This window comes from Myxine glutinosa, chromosome 1 (assembly GCF_964187855.1).
Source record: "Myxine glutinosa chromosome 1, kmMyxGlut1.1, whole genome shotgun sequence".
Lineage (NCBI taxonomy): Eukaryota > Metazoa > Chordata > Myxini > Myxiniformes > Myxinidae > Myxine > Myxine glutinosa.
The window spans coordinates 405,570,883-405,582,166 of record NC_136261.1 but is presented as its reverse complement, the minus strand read 5'-3'; the positions used below and the strand labels follow the sequence as shown (position 1 = coordinate 405,582,166).

Genomic DNA, 11,284 nt, shown 5'->3' with positions numbered 1-11,284 from the left:
AGCAGAAGCAGCATGTCCAGAGTGGAGTGTCCAGGTATGAAACCAAATTGATGATCAGAGATCAAGCCATTGGAGAAGAGGAAAGATTTCATATCTGAAGCAATGATGGATTCTATGACCTTGCTGATAATTGGGAGAAGGCTGATTGGTCTGTAGTTGCTGGGATCTGTTTTTGCACCTTTTTTGTGCAAAGCGGTGATGTTGGCAGATTTCCAAGCAGATGGAAGATGACCTTGAGCAAAAGAGAGGGTGAAGAGAACAGAGAGAGGGAGTGAAAGAGCGGAAGAACATGATTTTAGGACCCGTGGGCTGATGCCGTCAGGTCCAGTTGCAGAATCAGAGTCGAGGGTTGACAGACACTTTTCCACCTTGTCAGGAGGAAAGGACACAGAGTCCAGGAGCAGCTGTGTACGACTGGGTACGGTGGGTACAGAGAGGGATGGGTTTGGGACACAAGATTTAGAGGCAAACACAGAGTTGAGGCATTCGGCTTTTTCACGTGCGGAGTCAGCCGTGTGGCCATTTAAGGTGAGGGAGGGGATGGAGGGGGAACAAACACCAGAAACAGATTTTACCAGACACCACCAGGATTTGGAAGAGGGAGACAGATAAGAGAGTTCGGTCCTGAGGACGGAGAGATATTGTTTCCTGGCTCTCCTGAGGGTGGACACACACTTGTTTCGGGCTTTGTGAAAGGAAATGAGATTTCCTTCCGTTGGATTTGCTTTCCAGGAGACGAAAGGAAGTTGTTTCTGGGCAATAGCCTCACCACAAGATTCCGTGTACCATGGACGGGAGGAAGGGTATGACAACTGAAGACGAGAAGGGATAAAACTGTGCATGAGAGAGAGCAATTTACTTTGGAAGAATTCCCAGGATGAGTTGATGTCAGAGGCAGTAGAGATGGGAGACCAGTCCAGATGATTGATGGCTGCTTGAAGACCGTGCCAGTTGGCCTGAGTGAAATGCCAGACTCGTCGACGCTGAGGAGGCTCTCTGAAAATGGTCAGAGAGATGTCCACTTTAACAAGCACATGATCAGAAGAGCCGATTGGAGCAGAAGAAGAGCAGCAGACATTTTCAGGGAAGTTAGTCATAACCAAGTCCAGAAGAGAAGATTCTCCGTTGACTGAGATCCAGGTTGGGAAATTGACAGATTGTGTCAGTCCCAGTGAGTCACAGAAGTCCTTTGCTGAAGAGCCATGGCTGGTGAGAGAGGTACCCACCCCAAAAGGTTGTTGACCTTTGGCTTATGTTGACCTTTTGGCCTATGCTGATCTCAAAAATAGTTGGTGGTTGAATTCAGTTCGCTGATATGTAAGTCCTCTTCAAATTTCAAGTCAATTGGATGAAAATTGAGGATTTTAGAAATTCAAAAAAAAGTGCTTGACCTTTGGCCTATGTTGACCTCAAAAAGAGTTGGTGGTTGAATTCAGCAAGCCGATATGTAAATACTATTCAAAGCTCAAGTCAATCGGATGAAAATTGAGGATTTTAGAAAGTCAAAAAAAAGTGGTTTACCTTTGGCCTACGTTGACCTTTTGGCCAAAGGTGATCTCAAAAATAGTTGGTGGTTGAATTCAGTAAGCCGATATGTAAATACTATTCAAATTTCAAGTCAATCGGAAGAAAATTGAGGATTTTAGAAATTAAAAAAAGTGGTTGAGCTTTGGCCTATGTTGACATTTTGGCCTGTGTTGATCTCAAAAATAGTTGGTGGTTGAATTCAGTAAGCCGATATGTAAATACTATTCAAATTTCAAGTCAATCAGATGAAAATTGAGGATTTTAGAAATTTGAAAAACGTGGTTGACCTTTGGCCTATGTTGATCTCAAAAATAGTTGGTGGTAGAATTCAGTTCGCGATATGTAAATGCTATTCAAATTTCAAGTCAATCAGATGAAAATTGAGGATTTTAGAAATTTGAAATGGTTGTTGACCTTTGGCTTATGTTGACCTTTTGGCCTATGCTGATCTCAAAAATTCTTGGTGGTTGAATTCACTTTGCCGATATGTATATCCTATTCAAATTTCAAGTGAATCGGATGAAAATTGAGGATTTTAGAAATTCGAAATGGTTGTTGACCTTTGGCCTATGTTAACCTTTTGGCCTATGCTGATCTCAAAAATAGTTGGTGGTTGAATTCAGTTCGTGGATCTGTAAATCCAATTCAAATCTCAAATCAATCGGATGAAAATTGAGGATTTTAGAAAGTCAAAAAAAAGGGGTTTACCTTTGGCCTACGTTGATCTTTTGGCCAAAGCTGATCTCAAAAATAGTTGGTGGTTGAATGCAGTAAGCCGATATGTAAATACTATTCAAATTTCAAGTCAATCGGATGAAAATTGAGGATTTTAGAAATTTGAAAAAAGTGGTTGACCTTTGGCCTATGGTGATCTCAAAAATAATTGGTGGTTGAATTCAGTTCGTGATATGTAAATCCTATTCAAATTTCAAGTCAATCAGATGAAAATTGAGGATTTTAGAAATTTGAAATGGTTGTTGACCTTTGGCTTTTGTTGACCTTTGGCTTTTGTTGACCTTTTGGCCTATGCTGATCTCAAAAATAGTTGGTGGTTGAATTCAGTTCGTGATATGTAAATCCAATTCAAATCTCAAATCAATCGGATGAAAATTGAGGATTTTAGAAATTTGAAAAAAAGTGGTTGACCTTTGGCCAATGTTGATCTCAAAAATAGTTGGTGGTTGAATTCAGTTAGCCGATATGTAAATCCAATTCAAATTTCAAGTCAATCAGATGAAAATTGAGGCTTAGAAATATGAAAAATGTGGTTGACCTTTGGCCTATGTTGACCTTTTGGCCTATGTTGACCTTTTGGCCTACGATGATATCAAAAATAGTTGGTGGTTGAATTCAGTTCACCAATATGTAAATCCTATTCAAATTTCAAGTCAATAGGATTAAAATTGAGGATTTTAGAATTCGTAAAAAAAAGGTGGTTGACCTTTGGCCTATGTTGACCTTTTGGCCTATGTTGATCTCAAAAATAGTTGGTGGTTGAATTTAGTACGCCAATATGTAAATCCTATTCAAATTTCAAGTCAATCGGATGGAAATTGAGGATTTTAGAAATTTGAAATGGTTGTTGACCTTTGGCCTATGTTAACCTTTTGGCCTATGCTGATCTCAAAAATAGTTGGTGGTTGAATTCAGTTTGCCGATATGTAAATCCTCTTAAAATTTCAAGTCAATCGGATGAAAATTGAGGATATTAGAAATTTAAAAAAAGTGGTTGCCCTCTGGCCTATGTTGACCTTTTGGCCCACGCTGACCTCAAAAATAGTTGGTGATTGAATTCAATTCGCCGACATGTATATCCTATTCAAATTTCAAGTCAATCGGATGAAAATTGAGGATTTTAGAAATTTGAAATGGTTGTTGACCTTTGGCTTATGTTGACCTTTTGGCCGATGCTGATCTCAAAAATAGTGGGTGGTTGAATTCAGTTTGCCGATATGCATATCCTATTCAAATTTAAAGTGAATCGGATGAAAATTGAGGATTTTAGAAATTTGAAATTGTTGTTGACCTTTGCCCTTTGTTGACCCTTTGGCCAATGCTTTTTTTTTTGGGGGGGGGGGGGATACTGTATCGAGGCTCGTGAAAGAGCTAACATTTACTTCACAAACAAATCAACCAGACAAACAAAATATATAAAAAGAGGGAGCGGAAGACAAGATGGGGAGAGAAGGAGAAGCACACAAACACAACATTTGAGAGCAGGGAGATGTGTGGGAGGGAGAGAGCTTGGGGGGAGGATGCGTGGGAGGGGGGGGGGTGGGAGAAGTATAAAACACAAGGACGCCAAGGACTTCCAGGACAGAAGTTGGTATTTCAAAAAAGTGGAATTGGGGTGAAATCAGCAGGGGTAGAAAAGATCAAGGTTTTGGATGGGGGAAGATAAGAGATGGTGGTGAACAGCTGTTTTAAAGACCTGGAGGGTGGAGTGGGATTGAAGAGAGTGAGGGAGTTTGTTCCAGATGTGGGAGAAAAGAGGAATGAAGGAGTGAAGGGGAGCAGAGAGTCTTGATTTTATCAGTTTAACCATAAGAGGGTTGCAGGCATGATGGCATGATGATAAGAGGCTGATCTCAAAAATAGTTGGTGGTTGAATTCAGTTCGCTGATATGTAAATCCTCTTCAAATTTCAAGTCAATCGGATGAAAATTGAGGATTTTAGAAATTTGAAAAAAAGGTGGTTGACCTTTTGGCCTATTTTGACCGATGCTGATCACAAAAAATAGTTGTTGGTTGAATTCAGTTAGCTGATATGTAAATCCTCTTCAAATTTCAAGTCAATCGGATGAAAATTGAGGATTTTAGAAATTTGAAAAAGTGGTTGACCTTTGGCCTATGTTGACCTATGTTGACCTTTTGGCCTATGCTGATCTCAAAAATAGTTGGTGGTTGAATTAAATTCGCTGACATGTATATCCTATTCAAATTTCAAGTCAATCGGATGAAAATTAAGGATTTTAGAAATTTGAAAAAAAGTGGTTGACCTTTGGCCTATGTTGACCTTTTGGCCCATGTTGATCTCAAAAATAGTTGGTGGTTGAATTCAGTTCGCCAATATGTAAATCCTATTCAAATTTCAAGTCAATGGGATGAAAATTGAGGATTTTAGAAATTTGAAATTGTTGTTGACCTTTGGCCTATGTTGACCTTTTGGCCTATGCCGATCTCAAAAATAGTTGGTGGTTGAATTCAGTTCGCTGCTATGTAAAGTCCTCTTCAAATTTCAAGTCAATTGGATGCAAATTGAGGATTTTAGAAATTTGAAATGGTTGTTCACCTTTGGCCTATGTTGACCTTTTTGCCGATGTTGATCTCAAAAATAGATGGTGGTTGAATTCAGTTCGCAGATATGTAAATCCTATTCAAATTTCCAGTCAATCGGATGAAAATTGAGGATTTTGGAAAATCCAAAAAAAGTGGTTTACCTTTGGCCTATGTTGAAATTTTGGCCAAAGCTGATCTCAAAAATAGTTGGTCGTTGAATTCAGTAAGCCGATATGTAGATCCTCTTCAAATTTCAAGTCAATCGGAAGAAAATTGAGGATTTTAGAAATTAAAAAAAAGTGGTTGACCTTTGGCCTATGTTGACGTTTTGGCCTATGTTGATCTCAAAAATAGTTGGTGGTTGAATTCAGTAAGCCGATATGTAAATACTATTCAAATTTCAAGTCAATCGGATGAAAATTGAGGATTTTAGAAATTTGAAAAAAGTGGTTGACCTTTGGCCTATGTTGATCTCAAAAATAGTTGGTGGTAGAATTCAGTTCGCGATATGTAAATCCTATTCAAATTTCAAGTCAATCAGATGAAAATTGAGGATTTTAGAAATTTGAAATGGTTGTTGACCTTTGGCTTATGTTGACCTTTTGGCCTATGCTGATCTCAAAAATAGTTGGTGGTTGAATTCAGTTTGCCGATATGTATATCCGATTCAAATTTCAAATGAATCAGATGAAAATTGAGGATTTTAGAAATTTGAAATGGTTGTTGACCTTTGGCCTATGTTAACCTTTTGGCCTATGCTGATCTCAAAAATAGTTGCTGGTTGAATTCAGTTTGTGGATCTGTAAATCCAATTCAAATCTCAAATCAATCGGATGAAAATTGAGGATTTTAGAAATTTGAAAAAAAGTGGTTGATCTTTGGCCTATGTTGACCTCAAAAATAGTTGGTGGTTGAATTCAGCAAGCCGATATGTAAATATTATTCAAATCTCAAGTCAATCGGATGAAAATTGAGGATTTAAGAAATTTGAAATGGTTGTTCACCTTTGGCCTATGTTGACCTTTTTGCGGATGTTGATCTCAAAAATAGATGGTGGTTGAATTCAGTTCGCCGATATGTAAATCCTATTCAAATTTCTAGTCAATCAGAAGAAAATTGAGGATTTTAGAAAGTCAAAAAAAAGTGGTTTACCTTTGGCCTACGTTGATCTTTTGGCCAAAGCTGATCTCAAAAATAGTTAGTCGTTGAATTCAGTAAGCCGATATGTAGATCCTCTTCAAATTTCAAGTCAATCAGAAGAAAATTGAGGATTTTAGAAATTTAAAAAAAGTGGTTGACCTTTGGCCTATGTTGATCTCAAAAATAGTTGGTGGTTGAATTCAGTTAGCCGATATGTAAATCCAATTCAAATTTCAAGTCAATCAGATGAAAATTGAGGCTTAGAAATATGAAAAATGTGGTTGACCTTTGGCCTATGTTGACCTTTTGGCCTATGTTGACCTTTTGGCCTATGTTGACCTTTTGGCCTACGATATCAAAAATAGTTGGTGGTTGAATTCACTTCACCAAAATGTAAATCCTATTCAAATTTCAAGTCAATAGGATTAAAATTGAGGATTTTAGAAATTCGTTAAAAAAAAGTGGTTGACCTTTGGCCTATGTTGACCTTTTGGCCTATGTTGATCTCAAAAATAGTTGGTGGTTGAATTCAGTACGCCGATATGTAAATCCTATTCAAATTTCAAGTCAATCGGATGGAAATTGAGGATTTTAGAAATTTGAAATGGTTGTTGACCTTTGGCCTATGTTAACCTTTTGGCCTATGCTGATCTCAAAAATAGTTGGTGGTTGAATTCAGTTCACCAATATGTAAATCCTATTCAAATTTCAAGTCAATGGGATTAAAATTGAGGATTTTAGAAATTTGTTTAAAAAAAAAGGCTGACCTTTTGCCTATGTTGACCTTTGACCTCAAAAATATACAGGATTTTGTTGGACCACAAACTCTACGATTTGGTGGAAGTTTCGTGAAGATCGGTTTCAAATTGTGACCTGTCGGCAAGTATAAGTGAGTGGACAGACAAACACACACACAAACAAACAAACACACAAACACACAAACCGGAGTGAGCAACACACTTGTCAACAAAAAAAATGGCCAAGCAACAAATCACATGTCTTGACCGTCTTTATGCCTCTGTTGACGAAGTCGACAAACGCATTATGTTTTCAGGTTGTCCGTCTGTCCGTCCATGATAACTTGAGATAATGTGATACCTTTTGTCTGTGATAACGTCCGTCCATGTTAACTTGAGAACGGCGAAAGGGATCTTCGTCAAACTTGGTGCAGGTATATATAATGAGGTAAAGATGAACCGATTAGATTTTGAGGTCAAAGGTCAACGTCTGTTATAGGTCTATAACGTGAGAACGGCTGAAGTGATCTAATTTAAACTTGGTGCAGGTATGCATAGTGATGTAATGATTAACTCCTTAGATTTTGGGGGCAAGAGGTCAAAGGTCAAGTAAAAATGTGATAACTTGAGAACAGCTGAATGGATTTAAATCCAACTTGGTACAATTATTGTAATGATGTAATACTGTGGGCGGAGTCATATCGGTCGACGTCGTGACGTCGAAGAGTGCCGTTCTTGTTTTATAAAGAAAATGTTTCCGGAGAGTAACTGCAGTAAAGATAATTTAAAGGCAAGAAAGCTCAACCTGATGAAATTCAGTTTGGATTCTCGATCATTTTTGATAGAACAATTCAGTTTTTCAGTTCAACGACTAATTTTCTCGGGAGTGGAGGGGTGTGCGGGGGGGGGGGGGGGCGGGGGAGCAGCCTCAGGCAGCACTACTGCTATATATATATATACTAGGGCATGCCCGTACTATATATATGCCCGTACTATATATCTATCTAAAATTATATCCCCCCCCTCTATTTACATGAAATGGTTTGGTCCATTCGCAACGCCAAAGCGAACGGCGAACGGCTTGCGAGTACAGTGACAATCCCCCCCCTCTATTTACATGAATGGTTTGGTCCATTCGCAACGACCACAGAACCCCCCCCTCTATTTACATGCAATGGTTTGGTCCATTCGCAACGCCAAAGCGAACGGCGAACGGCTAAATCGCCATAGCTCGGTAAGTACTTGTCCGATTAATTTCAAACCTTGAAAAGGCACATCCTCGGGTCCCCAGCAATATACCTGGCAAGTTTCAAGTATATCGGACCGGTAGTTGTCGAGAAATCGTTGTCGCATACACACATACACACATACACACAGAGATTAATGGAATTATAGATAGATATATGATTCGATTTTGGGGTCAAGAGGTCAAAGGTCAAAGTCTGTTATAGGTGTATATATGTATATGTCAGCACACGCACTCGTACCCTTGACGTACCTTCGGTGGTGGTTGAAGCTCTGCCAGGACTTGTTTCTCTCCGAAAGCCGAGACGTCAGGTTTTGCAAATCTTTGGTTCAAAGCGGAACTTTTCCTCTTCCGACTTGCAATCCTGGCATTCCTCTCGTCTGGCGTTTCATTGGCGCGTAGGTCTCTCTTCTGTTGGGCATTCTGGGTTAACCGCACACTTCTTGTGGTTGGAGTTTCAATGGTTCGTCGCACACGAGCGGCTTGAGCTCTCTGCTTCAGCCTCGCCTCTCGTTCTTCACTCGATTCACTTGCTATTCTTGCCTGAAAATATTGGGACATTTGTTTGAGAGTCTTCTTCCTCTGATCTGGATGCTCCTTTGCTCTTGCTTGTCGCTTCTGATTAGCCCTTGCGGCCAATCTTTCAACTTTAGTGACGTATTTGATGCTTCTTCCCATTTTTCTGAAGAAAATAAATAAATAATGATTTTGTACTTACAAAGAAGGAAATTCGATGAGTCACGATGAGTCACGAGCTCCTCACTCAAACATGTGTGAGGAAAGCAAGCGATAAACAGGCTGCACCACATGGTATGGACCGTCCGTTGTTTACCGGCGCGAAGACAATGCTGAGAAGAATGGTCACACCCAATTGGTCAGTGGCGTGACCAATCGACGAGAGAAAAAGGTGACGTCACACCCAATTAGTCATTGCCGCAACCAATCGATAACTGAGCAAAGGCGACGTTTCACCCAATTGGTCATTGCCGCGACCAATCGACGACTGAGAAAAAGGTGACGTCCCACCAAATTTGTCATTGCCGCAACCAATCGACGAGTGAGAAAAAAGGCGACGTTACACCCGATTGGTCAGTGCCGCAACCAATCGACGGTGGAGAAAAAGGTGACGTTACACCCGATTGGTCAGTGCCGCAACCAATCGACGAGTGAGAAAAAAGGCGACGTTACACCCGATTGGTCAGTGCCGCAACCAATCGACGGTGGAGAAAAAGGTGACGTCACACCGTCACAACAGAGTTACAGAACTCCTCCACAACTTTGAGATATCCTTCTCACAGACAACCAGGGGTGAAAAGGTAACTGCCCACATTCGTGACGTGGCGGATAAGTTTATCAAGAAGAGTCCGCAATGACGACGACGACGACGACGACGACGACGACGACGACGACGACGACGACGACGACGACGACGACGACGACGACGACGACGACGACGACGACGACGACGACGACGACGACGACGACGACGACGACGACGACGACGACGACGACGACGAACCATCCTCGGAATCTCTTCCCTCATCTTCAGGTACAACGGAGTCATTTTTCTGCAGGATTTCAGGGGATCCTGGAACAGGTCCTCCCGTCTCCTCGACGTCTTCTCCACGTCTGTTCATGACGGTCCGTCCCGATCGTCTCCCCGCACAGCACGACTCCACGTATCGATAGAGCTCGACGTACATGGTAATGGTGAACTTTCGTGCAGACAATGAACAGAGTCGATCCCTCATCTGGGCAGGTTCGGCTCAGGCAGAAAGAGCGCCGAAGATCTCGATCCCCATCTCCGTAACCACGGGCCGGAGACACTCCTCCGATAAACCTTGGAACTTCAGCCATGGCGGGAACGAGACGCTACGAGCTCTCGCAGTCCATTGTTTCTCCGCAATCCGCGCCGAGACATTCAAAGGAAAATAAATAAATAAACCTCATATTCAAAAAATAAATAAATACACCTCATACACAAAAAAAGAAATAAATACCGAGTGTCAAAAAATATAAAAACAATGTGTTCCCTGACCGGGAATCGAACCCGGGCCGCGGCGGTGAGAGCGCCGAATCCTAACCACTAGACCACCAGGGAGACTGACAGAAACGAGACAACGTTTCTGCCTATTTATTTTGTTAATATAACAATTTTTGAATTTTTTTATTATCATTTTTTATGAATTTATGTGATCTGGTGTTGGTGCGGCGCGGACATGATGGGCCGAATCTCCTGCGTGAAATCCCCTTATTTTCAATAATTGGGTCCTTTAAATCACAACAACACGTGTTTTCAAAAGCAGATAACGAGCGCTTGCTGAGCGAGCCGTTTGTTATCAACGGTTTCGAGTGGAGTGCATAAGCGGCTTGGCGAGCGCTCCACCAAGAAACTAGGTAACTCCAATCAGCTTGTGGAGCGCTCGCCAAGCGGCTTAAGCACTCGAGCAAGCACTCCGTGGACAACATCTCGTTTTACTCCCGTCAGTGGGCGATGTTGGTGCACACGCACGCAAACTCCGATATTTGACATGATTACAAGTCTGTGCGGCCACACTGCGGCCACACTTTTGGCAATTTCACCAGAAGAGGGTTGCTGGCAGATCTTGTGCGACCTGGAGGAATATTTGGGGGGCAGAGCACATATAGAGCTGGGGGAGCTAGGCCAGATAGGAGTCGGTAGAAGACAGAAAGACCACCTAACTGCCTGTGGTGAGTGAGTGAAAGGCCCCCACAATCAGCTTCATCACGGGAGAGTCTAATGATTCTGAAAGCTTTGGTTTCAACAGCGTGAAGCCGAGCTTGGTGTGAGGCAGGAGCACCAGCCCAAAGAGGAGAGCAGTATTCCATTGAGCTGCGGATGAAAGCCTTGTATGTGGTGAGGAGCTCAGGTGTGCCAAGGAAGGACTTCGCACGATGGAGGATGCCCAGTCGGCGACTGGCTTTGGAGGCCAGCTTGGAAATGTGGTTTTCCCAGGAAAGATCATGGCAGATAGTGAGACCCAAAAGCTTGAGTGACGGAACTTCTCGGAGAGGCTTGTTCAGAAAGTAGATGGGAGGGTTGTCCAGTTGGTCTTTTCAGAGAGACAAAGTAAGAGTGTGAGATTTGTCAGGATTGAAAGACATGTTCAACTTGTTTGACAAATTTGTGATTTTGTCCAGGTCTGCAGACTGCCGATCTGAGGGATGAGGAATGGAGCGGCAGAGAGTGGAGTCATCAGCAAAGAGACAGAGAGGATTTTCCAGAGAGTCGGCGAGATCATTGATGAAGACCAGAAAAAGCACAGGGCCCAGAACACTGCCTTGTGGAACAGGAAGGGGAGATGAGAGAAATCCATTCAGGGCCACACGTTGA

At 41.7% G+C, this 11,284-nt stretch overlaps 1 non-coding gene across 1 annotated transcript; it reads right to left on the bottom strand.

The window, feature by feature from the left end:
* Positions 1-9,958: 9,958 nt before the first annotated feature.
* TRNAE-CUC (transfer RNA glutamic acid (anticodon CUC)) lies at positions 9,959-10,030 on the bottom strand. Its single transcript has one exon. It is a non-coding gene; the product is annotated as a tRNA-Glu (tRNA).
* Positions 10,031-11,284: the final 1,254 nt, after the last annotated feature.